This window comes from Pinus tabuliformis, chromosome 9, assembly GCF_031772625.1.
Source record: "Pinus tabuliformis cultivar Carrire ecotype Pingquan chromosome 9, CPIR1, whole genome shotgun sequence".
Lineage (NCBI taxonomy): Eukaryota > Viridiplantae > Streptophyta > Pinopsida > Pinales > Pinaceae > Pinus > Pinus tabuliformis.
The window spans coordinates 1,268,330,294-1,268,349,568 of NC_142307.1; positions in this window are offsets into that span (position 1 = coordinate 1,268,330,294).

Genomic DNA, 19,275 nt, shown 5'->3' on the forward strand with positions numbered 1-19,275 from the left:
CTTTGCTGAGATACAGTTTGAAGAAAATTTTGCTTGCTGATGGGCCTATGGTAAAGTTTCAAGCGATGGCCATTGACAATAAAGGGGTGACCTTCTCCATCAATGATAATAAGCTTGACTAATCCATTGTCATAAACTTGAACTATTTCGTATGGCCCCATCCAATGTGTGGTGAATTTGGCTTTATGATCTCTGAATTTAGAGTCAAAGAGTAAAGCCCAGTCTCCTTCTTTAAACTATTTCTTCTTGATGTGTGCATCATGCCACTGCTTCCTTTGTTTTTGCATGAGGAGTGTTGTCTCCTCTGCTTGCTGCCTCATTTCATCCAGTTGGTTCAACTGCTGAATTCTTTCTTGTTGTGCTTGACTAAGATCAATTCCCAAATCTGCAACCATCTTAAAAGTATGTATTTGAAACTCAATAGGAAGCATTACCTCTTTGCCATACACCAACTGATATGGTGTAAATCCTGTAGTATTCTTCCACGTGATTCTGTAAGCCCAGAGTGCATCTTTGAGCTTCTCTTCTCAATTCTTTCTATTCATTGCTACGGTCTTAGTGATAATTCCTTCCAAAGTTTTATTTGTGGATTCCACCTGGCCATTGGCCTGTGGATGGTAAGGTGTACTTTTTCTGTGCTTGATTTGATATTTTTCTGTGATGTCTTTAACTAACTTTGAAGTAAACTGAGTACCTTGATCAGTCACTATCTCCCTTGGTACTCCATACCTTACAAAAATATCTTCAAAAAGGAAGTTTACCACTGTTTGTTCAGTTGCTCGGACTAGTGCTTTGGCTTCAGCCCATTTTGTTACGTAATCAGTACATACTAGGATGTACTTCTTACCATTGGAAGTTGGATTAATGGGTCCTATGAAATCTAGAGCCCATTTTTCAAATGGCTCTAGGTGTACTTGAGGCTGAAGTGGCATCTCATCTGTAGTTGTTGGCCTACCCATTCTTTGACATCTATCACAACTCTTCACGTACTTCTTGGAATCCTTAAAAATAGATGGCTAGTAGTATCCAAGACTAAGAATCTTGAATGTTGTTCGTTTAGCTGCAAAATGCCCACCACACGATTCATCATGGCAAGATTTTAAAATATCAATTATTTCATCATTTCTTACACATTGTCTAATAATCATATCATAACCAGTGTAAAATAAATCGCCATTAACCCATGAGTATCGAGCACTTTGTTTGACTAGCCTCTTCTTTTCCTTTGGAGTAAAGTATGGAGGTGTTCTTCCTGTGGACAAATAATTGGCCAAGTCAGCATACTAAGGATTCGCTATTGAAATTGCAAATAAATTTTCATCTAGAAAAGAATCTTCAACCAGAACAACCTTACCTTGATTTTGCAGTCTAGAAAGAAAATCTGCCACCTGATTCTCCTTACCTGGTCTATCTAACACTGTGATGTTAAATTCCTGTAACAATAACAACCATCTGGTAACTCTGCCACTAGTTACTGGTTTATTCATTAAATGCTTACTGGCAGAATGGTCAGTATGTACAAAAACCTCATAACCAGTTATATAATGTCGGAATTTATTCACAGCATGTATGATGGCAAGCATTTCTTTTTCTGTGACTGTGTAGTTTAATTCTACAGGTGTTAGATTGTTGCTAATGAAATAGATGGCATAATGACAAGACTCCTCTTTTTGGCCTAATGAGGCACCTACTGCAGTATCAGATGCATCTGTAAAGATGTGAAATGGTAGGTTCCAGTTAGGTCCTTTTAAGACTGGTGTGGTTGATTATTTTTCTTTGAGTGTTTCAAATGCTTGCTGACAATTCTCATTCCAGTTGAAAGGTGTATCTTTTGCTAGAAGTTTAAACAGAGGTGAAGCTATTTTACTAAAATGTTCAATAAACCTTCTGTAATAGCTTGCACATCCAAGGAAACTTCTTACCTCTTTTTGAGTCTTTGGAATTGGCAAATTGACAATGATCTGGATTTTTTATGGATCAACTTTAATGCCTTGAAAAGAAATATAGTGGCCTGATACTATCCCCTCATTTAACATCATAAAACACTTTTCATTGCTCAGGGACAGATTAGCTTCAATACATCTCTTCAAAACTTTTTCAAGATTCGTTAATGCATGCTCAAATGAATCACCATACACTGAAAAATCATCCATGTAAACTTCAACACAATCATGAACTAAATCAGCAAAAATAGCTAATACAGCTCTCTGAAATGTAGCTGGAGCATTGCAAAGTCCAAATGGCAAAACATTATAAGCATAAGTGCCCCAAGGACAAGTAAAAGTGGTTTTGTCCTGGTCCTCTAAGGCTATCCTGATCTGGTTGTAGCCATTGAAACCATCAAGAAAAGAGAATGATGATTTCCCAGCTAATGTGTCTAGCACTTGGTCAATAAATGGTAGTGGGAAATAATCTTTGAGTGTTGCTTTGTTCAATTGTCGGTAATCAACACAAATCCGCCACTTACCATTTTTCTTGGGCACTACTACCAATGGGGATACCCACTCACTGTCGGAGATAGGATAGATAAAATTGACTTTCAACAGTTTTTGTAATTCCTCTCTAACAATATCTTGAAGCATGGGGTTCATTCGTCTCTGCGGTTGCCTCACTGGTTTGATATTACTATCGGTATAGATATGGTGAGTGCATGTTTCAGGGTGAATCCCGTGCATATCGGTGTAGTCCCAAGCAAATGATTTCTGGTATTTTCTCAATAATTGAATCAATTTTTCCTCCTGAGATGAGTCTAGGTGAGTGCCAATATTCAAAGTTTTTCCTGGACTAATCTCTATGGTCTTGCTCTGTGTGTTTGTGATAGATTGGATAGGAAAAATGTTCTGAAATGTTGTTTGCAAAGATTGAATGGTGCATGTTTCCTGAAAATTTTGTGCCAAAAGTTCATCTGCAGCATGATATTGGTCATTTCTCAAATCTTCGGAAACATCAGGTTGAGAAAGGAACAATTCTACCAAATCATCATTATTATGTTCTTGAAAATCATAGATTTGGTTGATGCTAAAAACAGATTGAACTTCTTCTTTGTCATTGTATTTATCGTCAAGCCATAAATTGTGTGCTACTGCTGGTGATTGTGCTGATGGGTAAAGAGTGAGTTGTTTTCTTTCAGTTCCTCGTGAAATGATCATATTACCCGATCGACATCCTATGAATGCATCAGCAGTTGCTAACCATGGTCTACCAAGGATGATAGGGTGTCCTCCTAAATTGGATTTTGGCTGAAGAACTAAAAAGTCCACTGGATATTCCCAAGAGTCCAGTGAAACAATTATGTCCTCCAAAATCCCTTCAGGAATCACTTTATACCTATCAGCGAGTTCTAGAACAATTGTTGTGTGCTGCAAATTTGTGAGCTGGAGTGTTTTCATGGTTTCAAGAGTCATCACATTTATTGTGGCCCCAAGATCAATTAAAGTGTTTGGAATATGTATGTTGTTAATGATTGTAGTGACTCTGGGAATACCAGGATCAACATACTTTTCCATTGAAATGGTGTTTGTCATAAGGCCAGCTAAATGTCCAATAACATGAATGGTTTGTGGATCAACTCTTTTCCGAGTAGGCTTTTTAAGGCACAGTTCTTTGATGGCTTTAGTATATATGGGAATGTCTTTTATGGCTTGTAGTAGTGGAATTTTTATATAGACATTCTTTCATCTAAAACATCAAACTGTGGTATAGACATGGGAAGTTTTGTTTGGACCAATCGGTCTAGAAAAGGTGGTGGATGCAACAGTTGCATTTGTTTATTTTTGATGTCATCATTTTTTTCCTTTGAATTGGAGTTTCATTTTCATTTTCTTCTTGTTTATAAGCTATTAGAGATTCTTTGTGAAGTATCTTACCAGACCTCAAATTGATATTTTGCAAGGGTAATGTGGGATATGAGGTTCCCTCATCTACATTGTAGGCTGGTCTCTCTGCTCTGTTATTTGGATTTGGTACAGGTTGAGCAGGGATTTGAGTAGGTTTGGGAGGTTGTGAGTTAGATGGAAGTTGTAATTGTGGTGGATTTATTGGTGGAGGAGCAGGCAATGCTTGTTTAGTGGGTTGAGGTTGATGTGGGTAAACAACTTGATGTTGAGGATATTGCTGATATGATTGACGATATGGCGAGTATGGTTGATGATATTGTTGATATGGCTATGAATATGGTTGCTATGGTTGAGGATATGAGTGATATTGTTGAGAGTACTACTGAGATGGTCTCCATTATTGTTGTGGGTAATTTTGGTGCTGCCATGGCATGGGTACATTCCACGAATTCTGAGCATACATCTGATCATGTACAGGAAATTGTAAATTCTGGTTTGGGAACATACCTTGAGGTGCTGGTTTTGGCTGCCATGGTCTCTTTGCGCCCATGTAATACACATTTTCCATATCTGTGTTTGCTACCACATTACAATTCTGCAAAACCTTGACTTTAGAGCAATGAAATATATCATGATTTTCAGTACAAAAGGCACAAACTTGAATGTTTTCTAATGGGCAGTCTTTTAAGGCATGTTTCTTTCGGCACTTTGGACAAAAGATAGCCATCATTTGATCTTCCTCTTCTTGTCTTTTCTTAGCTTTGCGAGTGTCAATTTGAGTTCCCAAGGTACTCAATAGCTCTGTTTTGAATTCTTCTAACAGGTTCCCTATTTCAGCCCTTGTGACACTTGCTGAAGCAGATTTTGTGGCTTTGGATGATATGGTTCTCTTTCCAATTTTGGCTTTGCTCCTAGAATACTTTTCACATAACTCAGCAATTTCTTCAAAAGGTAAAGTGGAAATATCACCTTTTCCCATCAAATTAAGATCATCTAAGTATTCCTCTCGAATGCCTTTCAAAAATATTGTTCGAATCAGATCAAGAGGCATGGTTCTGTGTTTTGATTTTTGTAAATTGTAAACAAACTGCTCTAAGTACTCTAAATTTTCATCCTCTTGTTGGTTCATCCTAAAGATATCATCTTTGGAATCTTTCGATCTACAATAAGGTTGGTATTTCTTTAGGAATATTCTTCTCATGCCATCCCAATCAGTTATCACATGTTCACCAAGCCCCATGAACCATCTTAATGCTGATGCTTTTAATGTTGCTGGGAAGATTCTAAGCCTATGGGCATCATCTGTGTAACCATATGTTTGACATACAATGTCAAACTCAAACAAGAATGAATCTGGGTCTTCTGAAGCCATGCCATAAAAGTTTGGTAGCACAGATGGAGGTATGTTTTTCATTTTTATTTCGTCATCCTCTTCTGGTTCTTGGATAGGAAATTTAAAGGTTGAATCTTCCTCTTGACCTTGATTTGGTGGTCTTCTTTCTGATCCATGTCCTTCTTCAGCCATTTTGATAGGTTCCTCTGTTGATTTAATTTCTTGTTCAATGTCACTTGTTTCAAAGAGAAGTTCAAGGAAAGATTGTTGAGTTACTGTGCTACTTTCTCCTTTTATAGAGGATTCAGGGAAATGTTTCTTCTGTGATTTGTGTGCTAATAGAATTTGCCTCTCGATGAGTGTGAGTCTTTGCCCTGATTTCTGTTTATCCTCTAATTTTTGTATGGTGACTTCCTCAGCTGATGTTGTGTGTTCAACGTTTCCTAAAGGGTCTGCTCCTGATGGTAGGTTAGTTTTTGGATGGGGGGTTTTTATGAATCTACCTTTATTATCTCTAGATCTAGGCATAAGTAAACATGACTTCTAAAATGATGAATTAAAATTAAATCTATGTTTTTGCTTGTTTTTGTTTATTTAATTTTTTTTATATTTTGATTTTATTTTTTTTCGAAACCCTCTAACTACGCCTCCCCGGCAACGGCGCCAAAATGTAGTTGCCAATCTAGGGTGCTAGACTAGAATAGATTTATTATTAACCAGGGTCAGTAAACTTCGAGGCATGCGTCTACAGTCTATAGACATAAAGGATTCCTAACTAAGTGTTTATTGTGATAGGTTACAATACTCCTTTACAGGAGGTTAAAATATGTTTCCTCTCACCTCAACACTCAGATCACCTAACTTATCTAACTGTCCTAAAGATACAGCGTATTGCTAGACTGAGATTTTAATCCTCTTACAAGGATGCTATGCACAAAAGCTCTGTCTAGTTAACACTTAAGCATTCATGAAAAATCAAAAACACGCTAAAGTTTAAATGCATAAGAAAAACAGAGTCTATGGAGATGCTCTAAAATATAACAATGGATCAAATCTCTTACAAGATATGGTTCGATGATCTAACGATGAAATCTTCAAGCTATCACCATAAATACCATTTGTGAGAATTTCTAATCAAATCGACAAAATCATAAACATGGAAATAACACTAAACACTATGTGTTCTATTCAAATTCAAAAACTGCTAAGGAAATGAAATCAACAGTATACCAATCCACGCAGGGCCCGTCCACGTTTCAATGGTACACTGAAGTAAACTCAAGCAACGAGAGTATTAACACATAAACACTGCTGGAGTAAAACCGTGACTATATTCAAGTGCTGAAGATTGCAATCACATACAAGAGTTCTGTTCTCAAACGATGTACAGAGATAATAATCGTAACTGTAACTGTCCTTGAAAACAAAATAATACCCAGTCTTTATCTGCCTATCCCTATCTGAATCGAATGTACATTCATTAAGAAAATGTTTCTGCTTTTACAATGGAATGATTTTTGGTCATTTCTAATCTAAAACGATTTCCAAAAAGAAACAAAACGAAACCGATTTGGGAAACCATGGCTTTTACTGCCTTTGTAACCAAAAGGCTAGGGTTTGACCAGCGTGGACCGCATAACCAGGAGCTTTTGATTTGCTGTAGAATCAAATTTTCATCATGCATGTACATTCCAGGTCTTGTTCCTGTCCATTGCTTTGGCTTGCCTGTCATGCCACGTGTCAGATGATAAACCATTTACAAGATGTTATGACTTCCTGTAATCTTTTTATTGAAAATTCCTAATTTCTAACATAAAAATTCATAAATTAACTTTAATGCAAACTAACAACTATAATGCTATTAATTAATCAATTTCGAGGAATATAAGGGATCTATGGAGGAAAAAGGTAGACAAATGATGGTGTTTCTAGAAGAAAAAGATGGTAATGGAATGGTACCAACATCCTCCAAAACCAGCAGCTCCTGGGTTGCCTTTAGAAGCACCATCAATATTGTATTTCAGATAGCCCTTCGGTGAAGGTTGCCAAAAATCCTTCTCTGTATCCATAGCTATGTCCCTCTTATTTAGGCCTTAGGGAATAATCCCTTGCATTCCCAGAAGCCTGAGATTCTCAGCTCAGTCTCTAAGGGGGGATTCTTGGGGATGTTGCGAACTTTGGTGCTAACTATCTCCCTGAGCTGTTTCAAAATTAGATCAAATAGTCGTTGAGGGATAGACTTTTCATTCTTGAAAATTATTTTATTCCTTCCTTTCCAAACATTCCAGATAATGAAGCTTGGCGTGAAGGCCGAGGCCAAATTAAGGAACTCATTCTCCAAAAAGTTTCTTCTCCACTTGTTTAGGGTATTTGTGATACTTCCTATGTCCCTGTCTGTTTGTTGGAAAATGTTTGAGAAAGAATCCCATAGCCAGGTGGTGTAAGAGCAGCTGTTGAGAATTTTCTCTTCACAAAGCTGGCATCTGGAAGGCCCCATTACACCCCTTTTCCTAATGTTGTCCCAAGTCAAGATTTTCTTATGATGAACCAACCACATGAAAATCTTGATCTTCATCCAACCTTGGTGTCTCCAGAGGTGCTGCCAGGTCTTGTCTGGAACACTGGAATCTAGCCCAAGGAGAATACCTTTTGCTTCCTTAAGATTAAAGGTGCCTTTATTGTTGTTGCCCCATCTCAATTGATCCTACCCTTTTGATACCAAGATCATCCTTTGTTTTAGTAAGCTCCTAAGTGCCTCTGCTTTTATTTTTGTGGGGCTATCATCTCTGCAGTCAATGTTTCTCCAGCTTCTCCACTTTCCGGAGATTTGAGAAAGATCCTAGAAATCCTTAACTTTGTTTAACCCTTGGGAATCTGTTTCCTGCTTGAGGCTTAAAAAATCCTCTTTTAACAACGTTGGTTCTTGTTGCCATTTTTCCTCCCAAAATAGTGCTAGATCTCCTACTCTGATTTCCCAGAAACTGTTTTTTTGTACTAGGCTTCTGTTTTCCCAGGCTCTATTCTAGATGTAAGAGCCTTTTATGTTTCCAGAAATTCTTATGAGATCATTAGTGTGCCAAGAGCTGGCATATTTTTCTTTCCAGATCCTTGCCCAATGGGCTTTTGGCTCTTGAACCCATCGCCACCAAAGCTTGGCTCATAGAAATTTACTAAGAATCTCCTGATCATCTAAGCCTAGACCCCCGTGGCTCTTGTGTTTACAGGTTTTATCCCAAGAAACGAGGGCCCATTTCTTCCCTGCTTCCTCCTTACCCCAAAGGAAATCTCTTTGAATATTCCTGAATTTCTCTAAGACACCTTTGGGAGCTGGGAGGGCTGATAACATGAAGACCGGGATAGATTGTAGAACAGACTTTGTCAGTACCAACCTACCAGCCAGGTTCAAGGCCCTGATGGTCCATTTTTTGACTTTGTCCTGCAACTTATTAAGCATCGGTTCCCAGATACTCTTGTGCAATGGTTTGGCCATAAGAGGAACTCCCAAATACTTTGAGGGGAGGGAATCCCTTTGGAAGCCAAGAATTCTTGAGATATTTCTTTGAATAGCAATGTTAGTGTTTAAGAAGAAGATTTTTGACATAGAGAGATTGACTTCCATACCTGTAGCCATGGCAAATTCATTTAGGATTTGGTTGTAGGATGAAGCTTCTTTGACTGTTGGAATTCCTTGTAGCATGGTATCATCTACAAATTGTTGGTGAGTCAGTGCCTGACCATTCTCAGTTAATTGAAGACCCTTGATTTTTCCTGTGGCCTTGGCATGCTTAATGGATCGACCAAGTCCTTCCATCATGAGGATGAAGAGAAAGGGAGAAAGCGGGTCTCCTTGCCTGAGGCCTCTAGAAGGAATGAAGATCTCTGAGGGAGGACCATTTACCAAAATTGAAAAGCTGGAAGAAGTCACTAGAGCCATAACCCATCTGACCCAGTTGTGATCGAACCCAAAAGCAGTGAGAACCTTCTTGATGTAAATCCAATTCACCTTGGCATATGCTTTGGCAATATCCAATTGCATGATCATCCCCGCCTGCCTTTTGCTGGTTAGTGTGTGAACCACCTCATGGGCTTGAATAATGTTATTTAATATTTGTCTGCCCTCCACATAACCTGATTGTTCCTCTGACACTAAAGAAGGAAGGAGAGGTTTAAGTCTGTTAGCCACTACCTTGGATATTATCTTGTAAATTACATTACATAAAGCTATGTGTCTGTACTTATCTGCTGTTTGAGCTGATTCCTGTTTGGGGATCAGGGAAATGGAGGTGTTGAGGGCTTTCAGGATAGTTTTGTTACCCCTGGAATCCTCCACCACATTCAAAATATCCTGTTTTACCCCTGGAATCCTCCACCACATTCAAAATATCCTGTTTGACAATATTCCAACAAGCTTTAAAAAGGTCCACATTGGAACCATCCGAGCCTGGTGCTTTGCCATTTTGCCTGTCTTTGAGAACCTCACTGACCTCCTCTTTAGTTATTGGTCTATTTAGGTTAAAACTATCCTCTCTAGACACCAGCTTAGGGATATGCCTTGTGATTTCCTTAATAGATTGTTCCCTGTCTGCATTGATTTCCCTAGTGATGTTTCGAAAATGCTGAACAAGCACAGCTTCAATATCCTTATGAGTGATTTGAAACTCACCATCCTCATCCTTTATCATAGAGATTCTGTTGTATGCTTTGTTAGCCATAGTGGATCTATGGAAAAATTTTGTATTACGCTTTCCTTCTTTGAGCCATTGAACTCTATACTTTTTTCTCCAAAATATTTCTTCTTGTTTGCATAAATTCTCCCATTCTTGATGGTGTTTATCAGCATGATCACTTTTGAATTTTTCAAAGCCATCCTTGATCAGTGCCTCGTTGAGTTCCCAAATTTTGATTTCCACTCATTTTTTGTCCACAAAAATGTTACCGAAATCCTTCTTGTTCCATTCTTTATGCCTGAACTTAATGTGCTTTAGTCTTTTATGAAGGAGATACATTTTAGATCCCTGGAATTGCAAGTCTTTAGACCACTATTTTTCAATGTCACTGATGAAATCCTGGTGGGAGATCCAGATATTCTCGAATCTGAAGGGTTTGTTCCTGGGAGAATCCAAACCCTTGATTTCCAATTGAATCGGCCAGTGGTCTAAGCCTCCAAAGGGAAGAACTCTTGTTGATATTTCTTTATCTATAAGCATAAGCTCCTCTGATATCATAAACCTGTCTAACTTAGAGGCTACCTGTGCCTCACCTCCTCTTTTATTGTTCCAAGTAAAAAGGCCATTGCTCGATTCTGAATCAACCTGTTTCATATTATCTGTGAACAATTGGAATGCTAAGGAGTCTTTGTTTAGCGCTCTGGTACCTCCTTTTTCTTCCGAAAGAGATTTGATCATGTTAAAATCCCCTCCCATGATCCAAGGAATTCCAGCCTGTCTGTTCCTGAGATCCATAAGGGATTCTAGCAATCTGAGTTTATCATCTATTCTTTGAGGACCGTAAACATTTGTGACCAAGAAGGTTTCCGAAACCCCCACTGGTTGAATGACCACTGATAAATAATTTTTAGATGCCTTTCATCTATTATGCTGATTTTTTGGGGGTTCCAAAAAGTGAGAATGCCCCCCGCTGTGTTCTCTACTTTAACTTCTAGAAATTCAAATCTGTTGACCCATTTGCTATTGATTAGTTTTATTTTCTGAATGGAACATTTCGTTTCCTGGATGAAGATCTTATCCGGAATTTCTTGTTTCATTCTATAACTAAGCATTCTTTGTTTTCTTTTACTACCTAGGCCTCTGATATTCCAAGATGTGAACTTCATAATTAAAGATTTGTAAGGGAGTAACTGGACAAGTCTTTCATCTTACCCGAGTCTATCATTAGCTTTCCACACTCCATCAAGAGCTCCTTTTGCTTTTTCCTACCCCTCTTCTTTCCTGCATTTCTAGTAGCTAATCCTGGAGTTGATTTCATTGTTTTCACACCTCTGTGCTCCTGCTTGTTAATGGTTTTTCCTTTGTCTAACCCCCTTTCCTGAGTTTTCCATAAAAACAATTGTTGTATTCTGTTGCATTCTTCTTGAGGTAATGAATCTATCCCTCTCGTGGTTCCTTGCATCAAGAACCCTTCTAGATTTAGGTGTTCCTTATCTAGAATCTCCTGAAGTTCATGGTCCTCCATATTTGTTTCACTCTGGGTCATTTCCTGATCCATCTCTAGTTCTGTTTCACTCATCATAGTCTCTTTCTTATTATCAATATCTTGTGTTGGGTTGTAGTTTTCTTCCTTCTCCTTTTCATAAGGGCCTTCCTCCATAGATTGGTCTTCATTTGTCATTTCTTCATTCTCTTCCAGTGCTTGAAACTTATTCTGACTGACCTTATGCCCCTCATTACGTTGTTGCTTTGGTCCTTTTTTACCTCCTTTGCCTCTACTTGCCACTTTTTGAAATCTTTCTGTGTCCTTCATTGTATTAGGTTTGCTCTTGTTGTCTACTTTACTAAGAGGGCAGTCTCTGAACAAGTGTCCATGTTCGTGGCATTTACGACATCTGAACGGGATATGCTCATAGTCCACAGTTTGCACCCATTCCTCATCAAAAACTTCCAGGATAACTTCATCTAGAAGAGCTCCTGATAAATCCATTTCCACACAAATCCTTGCATAGGAAGTATATTTACCCCTTCTTGTGGCTTCTGAAGATTTGACAAGACAACCAAGTTTATTGCCTATGGCAGCAAGTGATTCAGTTTGCCAGTAATCAAGAGGTAGAGAATAGAGCCTTACCCAGACAGGTACTGATGTAAAATTCTCTTGCTCTAGAACAAAGTTCATCATCCAAGGCCACATATACAGGCTAGCTGCTGCATAAAAGTAGGGTCCACCTTCGAATATTCTGTCCTTGTCTTCTATGTTTTTGAACACCATGGTGAAAAATCCCTTTGACCCAAGATGGAGATCGATGCTTCCTTTGGGTTTCCAGTGGTACTTGATCCATGTCTGTAAAGCTTTTTCAATGGGCCATAATCCCATGAATTTTCAGATTATAGCGTAAGTCCCCATGTGTTCCCTATGCGCCTGCAGTGCAGGGTCATTTAACACTACTCTAGGAGTGATCTCCGTTTTGGGTCTGCAAGGTCCCTTTTGTTTTTTTTCCTTTGTTCCCTGGCTTTTTTCTTCTTCCTCCTTGTCCTTTATGCTTCTATTTTCCTTGGACTTGGCCCCTTCTATCTCCTTTTCATTATTTCTTTTTTCTTCCTCTGCAGAACCTCTGACATTACCCAGTGGTGTCTTGCCTCTGCTGGCTACGGTGTCCTTGTAGGAGGGAGTGGAGCTCCCTCCTCTGCGGCCCTCCATTCGAATCAAGTTCTATAACTCTCAAAAACCCTAGATGCGTGGCTTCAATTGTTCACTCCCCTCACATGCTTTCCAACCCTCGTTATTTATTTAATTTATATTTTATATTTATATATTATTTTAATTTAATTTAATTTATTTTTATTTGTTTAATTCTATATTGATTTTAATATAGTTTAATTTTATTTTACTATATTATGTTTATATTTTAATTATGATTTTTAATAATTAAAATAATAATTATGATTAATAATATTTTTGCAATTATTTTAGGATTAAAATTTCAAATTTTTCATTTGATGTAATAATAATTTTTATAATGATAAATCTAATATAGTGCAAAGATGAACATTTTTCTATGAGGATTCAAACATGTAATTTTTTATCATAGGAATACAAAATGAGTTATATGATGAGGGAGACATCCCCAAAACCCATAAGGATAACCAGTTTCTAGGAGAGTGCCAAATCAAGCACCAACACTCTCAAAGTCATCATTTGGGCTCACATCATAAACATGATGCATCCATATGGCTGGATTAACTTAATAACCGCACCTCAACTAGTCCAGAGTCTAACCTCATGACTTACTAGCTAGAAGTCCATTTCAGATTCCACCCTAGGGCTCACTAAGCAAATTCCCCTCTAGCCATCCTTGGTTGAATGAATAATTGAATGATTAATAGTCCTTTTATAATTGCATGACCCTAACTGACCAAGTGGCACTCACTAGGGCCACGTGGGCTCCAGGCGCACTTTTCATCGAAAGAACATAATTATTGCCTTTTTATTTAGAGTTACGCCCCCATACTCTTTACGTGGAGTGGGCTCAACAACTAGCCTTATTTTATTATTTTTATAATATTTTATGACATTAATTACATTTCAAGTTCTAAGGCCTCACAAAATTTATAGACTTATAAGTATCTAGGTAGCTAGCCCCATACTATATTTAAGTTCGTTACATTGGCACTTCAACCTCATAATATTAGTTTGGATCACCAGCCTAAATAAATAATAATAAATTTCAATATGAACGGCAAGGGTATTACATTCGTCCTCCCTTATGTTACGCAATGTCCTTAGTGCATGATATATATATGCAATTTGATTTTGCTAATGCAAAAGGACTTGAGCTCCCACTTCATAGCTACAAGTCCATGTCCTTGTACTTGGTTTCATCCTTGAACATCCTTAACACATTACGTGCCAACCACATGCCAACAAGATCTAGAGGTCCATGCCCCATGCTGAAAAGCATGCACTTATAGCTCGACCAACATGATGCCTTGAGGACAACAATTGAATAACATTAATATCAGCAAAAGTTAACCTTGATTCATATACATATGTTCTTAATTTCAAAAGAACAACATCAATTATATGCAAGAAAACATTCATCTAAATATGCAAACATAAATTGTGGTTTCTCATGTAATGTAGCAAAGATGCAACAATTCATGCCACATTGGCATTCTCGTGCCTCAACCGTGAGGAAACATTGTTCTTGCAAGCTAACGTTCTATAGGTTCATCCCTGTATACAATTTATGTATGTAACTCCTAAATATAACCACCCTACAACCTCACTAACTATTACTGCCACTCATATTTTTTTCATACAGATAATTTCTCTTCTCACTATTCCAAACCCTTTGGTTGTCATTATTCTTGTTACTTTTCCTTCACTATAGATAACAAATAATTTTCTCAACGAGAAAAAGTGTTGTAGATCCATCCAATCCCCTGATTATGTAATCATCTACAATTTGTTAAAATCATTTTGAGCTTCTCTTTGCTCCAACTCTTTGTGTTTCTACTAAATTTCAAGTGTTTTCCTTTCTAAATCCATGTGAAGCTACCTATTCCCTTCATTGCGGAGATTAATTGAATCTTGGACTTCTCGACAATTTTATTCAATGTTGTTGCCAAAGCTGTATGAAACTTGTTATGACCTATGAAAAAAAAAACCTTGCCACAATCTATCACAATCTTGTTAAAGACCTTGTGTTATTACATAGCTAAGATAAATTTCATACCAACCCGACATTCCATCTCAGAGCTCCAAATGATGTTTTTAATGCCATATTTACTAGAATTGACACCTGAATTTATGACTATTGATTATGAACTAAATATTGCCACAAAATCAATATTTTGTTTGCAAATTTTGTATTCTTAAGAACTACAATTCATAATCTATTTGTTCATAACATCAAAAAATTAATATATGTAAAGGGAATCAACACCTCTTTGTTTAGCCATCCTATCAAACATTGCATAAATACCAAGCACATGCTCATAACACACATTCACATATGAAAATAGATATATATGATAAAAATATTTAGAAAATTAGCATTCAGCGAGAGAGGGTTTAGAAATTTGTTCTTCTCCCTTTTCCTGTAGATCACAAAATGTAATTAGCACCGCTATCCTGTTTTGGGGTTCTCTTATTATCCAAATTATTTTACAATCCAACTGTATTTTGTATCCCTATTTTCGTGATTATTGTATCAAATCACCATGGGAATATGTCATAATATGCTTGGTTTCTACATTCTTTGAGAGTTAACTAAATGAATGCTTAAGTGAGAGATACCACTTTATCTCAGGTATGTTATCTTCATTTTAACCAAATTATATTTGTCAGTGTAGTGATCGAAAATAGGAATTATTATATTGATCATCTTTCAAAGTATGAAGACAATGCCTTTTACCAATGTCGTAATGCCGAGGATTCCTCAAGGGTTCTCTTATACTATTCCCAAAAATCATGTCTGATAACTTGGGAAATACATTAATCTAATATTCATATTCCCCCCTCCATAACTATAAGGGCACCAATTTCGATTTGTTTTTTTTTTTATATATGAGTGAGCTACACATGAATGGCAACAAGGGATCCATTGTAGAGATTTCAAAGCTAGAAACACTGACTGCACAATTTGTTGTTAGTAAAATATTCGCAATGTGAATGTATATTTGATGCACTCAGTTGCGACCAGGAACTTGGTGTAGTGCGTCTCCACATTCAGCGAGCCCTTCAAAAGCATCATCATGACACCCCAACTAGTAGCTACCCATGGTGGTATTTCAAGCCATGTACGCCAATGATAAAAGGTAGGGTTTTATGCTACACAAAGCAATAATAATTTTTGATCTTGTATATATTTCCAAGTATCTTTCAATTTCAAAGGACTGGTGTAACCTTGGTGGAAAATTTGAGCCTCGTAAGCCAAAAATGACAAAGCGAATTTTGTGTTACATAGACCAATACTGAAGATCGAGTTTAGTGCCACGTAGACCAATCAGATGCTTTGATTTTTACGGTATATAAATAAATTATAATAATTTTAAATTTAATTAAATCAATATTAGATGTTTGACCCCTTTTTTTAATAAAAATAATTAGTTTTAATACATTTTAAATTTATTTATTTAAATAAAATAAATTAATATTTTGAGTATATAATAATGAAATTATCATTTCATAATAAATATTCTAAATTCTAAATTCTAAACATTATATATATAAAGTCTTCCATTCAAACACTCGGAAAGCAAAATAAAAGCTACTGGTCAAAAGTGGCATTTGATGAAAACGTTTAGTGTCATGAGATTGGAGATGATTTATGCCCCTGAAACTTACTACTCTCGTGGGAGTTATTGGCCATGAATGTCAATTACAAGGTTAAAATTTTCCTTTGTTGATTCTTGTGAAGTGCAACATGTAAAGGTTGACTGCGTTCAACTCTCAAACTTGAAATTCTAAACATTATATATATATATATATATATATATATATATATATATATATATATATATATATATATATATATATATATATATATATCTATATATATATATATATATATATCTATATATATATATATATAAAGTCTTCCATTCAAACACTCGGAAAGCACAATAAAATCTACTGGTCAAAAGTGGCATGTGATGAAAATGTTTAGTGTCATGAGATTGGAAATGATTTCTACCCTGAAACTTACTACTCTCATGGGAGTTATCATCCATGAATGTCAATTCCAAGGTAAAAAGTTTCCACTGTTGATTCTTGTGAAGTGCAACATGTAAAGCCTCACTGCATTCAACTCTCAAACCTGAAAAGCCCCTTCTACACTCTTCACTTGTCTAATATGATCATGAATTGTAGCCAAGCAGTCGATGCTCATCCGTATGACACCTACCACATGCTCACCCATGTTTTCATCCTGGCCCACATGATGACTCACCCAACTGATTGACGATGGGGAGGATCTTGACGAGGTCGATGGCAAAGAGAATGTATCAAGCCATAGATAGTATGCCCATAACAGGAATAAATGATCTGATGTGTAGCATGACCCCCACCATTATTCTGACATGGAAGCTTCCCATTGGGCATCAACTTCAAAAGTCACTGTCTAAAACCTCCTTTCGAGAGCTCGATAGTGCTTTGTTGGCGGTTTCAACATTTGGGAAAACCATCCAAGTGGTACACGATACGACCCTTTCCACCACCACCCATCATTTGTGCACAGATGACTCAAGATTGATTAGATTAATCCCTGAAATTTCATTTACTAAAAAATTGTCTACATACTTCTCACTTTAGGTAGTATCTGATGGGCTTTTCATTAGTGGAATTGAAATGTTATCCAAGTTGTAGAGAAACTTCATCCATTGAAATCTTTGTCTGAATAATTTAATCCAAATTTCTACTTTTCGACCAACTTGTTAGTTTTATACCATGGATCAAACTTATAAACCCTTAGAGTAGTCAATTCCATCCCTTGATATCTAACATTGCTTTCCTTCACATAATAAATAACGATATCCAACCATCGTGGATTCCCTTTAACATCATTTTTTAATAGGAACTTCATGAATAAATCCTCTTAGATCACCATCATTCAAATTAACACAACATTTGGGATTTTACATTGAATGGTTCAGCGGTTGACTCTAGAGATTTGTAGAGATTTTCATGGGGTTTCCTTGAACATTACTTTCATAGTCCAAAGCTTTAGCCGCAAGCAAGCTTTTGGATAAAGAAAATTTTCAAACGAATTAAGTTGAGCATTTATATTGTGTCTCTCGAACTAAAGTATCATTAAATGATTTTGAGTGATCATCATGACTAAAGAAATCCTTTAAATTATATTCCAAGCATAATGATCAATCCCATAAGAATATTTTAATAAAATGACAACCATATGACAAGATGGGAAATGCAATTTCCTTTTAACCATTACCAATCCATACCCACCTTCTCCTCCTTGTGCCCATATTCTCACATTGATTCGATAGTGAAGAATCAGTAGCTCTGATTACAATATCAAAGGGTAATGCATTGTATACAATAGGTTTTAAGGGATCGTGCAAGTATACACAAATATTAAAGGCCATGTATTCAAATCTGAGTAAAAAGATTCGACAATATAGGCATAGTGATCCATTATTAACTCCATGAAATAATTGTGACTCATGGAATCAAAGCATAACAAGATGTAGGTACATTATCAACGATGTTGACAACATTCATCATATCTAAGATCTTAAGTCTTATCAAATGGTAGGAGGCACATTTCCATGCTTCCCATACCCAACAATTGTCATAATCCTTGAGATCACATATCTCTAAGATATTACCTGCATGTCACAATATCTTGTGAAATAGAACCAATTCCTTCTACCATGACCATGCTTAGTGTATTTTGTAATTATCACAATCCAGGAAATTGGGTCCCTTTTAAACATCTCGTCAACGACTTTTTCATTATCCTCCTTACTAGAAAAATTACTAGGCATATCAACAAGTTTCTTCTCTGACACTATGTTAAATTAATCTCCATTCTAATATTTTGGTCATGGACTTGCTTGCATTCTCCAACAATATAAATTTATTTGCAAACAAGAACATATTACTGACATGAGATGACATCTAGGTACAACATTCCATACTAATCAAATTGGAAAAGATACATTACTGCATTTATTTTTTCTAATATAATACAACTACCACCAAAGAATTCTATGGATAAAGAAGGGTCAACATGATCAATAAAGGTACGCTTGAATAATACATAAATATCATTTAAATACATCTCGTATCATTCCACATTCGACCTCCCTGATCCATCAATGTAAACCGCCATCCATTTTGAACATTTAATCTTCTTACGTCCACAATTTAATATATCTAGAATTAATTGTAGAGAATTTAACTTGAAATATCTTGTCACTAGATCTAAAGCATACACCAGTTCCATAGAAACTTCAACAAAACCATTATCTTGAAATTACACCACTCACAACGTGCCCTCCTATAACACCTTGAACATGGTAGTAGGAAAAGTTTTCTGAAAGAAAATTATGAGCAATTTCTGCCAAAAAGGGACCATGTATGCCACAAGCCATGGCTCAATGTAGTCAGCAAGTAGCCACGACTATCTAACACTTATAGTACCCAATGTGCAAAATTGAAAAACCTCATAATACCCAATGCAAACACCTAATGGGATGAAAAAATGGTTCAAATTTCTTAGTATTTTTCATCAATTCTTTCAATCTATTCTCGGAGATAATCTTCCAATATTTTGAAAGTTACTTCCACTAATGTCCCATGGTCAACAAAATATCATGTGCAAAAACTTGCTACATATGGGTTTCATCCACCAAAAGTTCGATTGAAATAGTTACAGATAATATTTGCACACTCTACCATAAGGATATA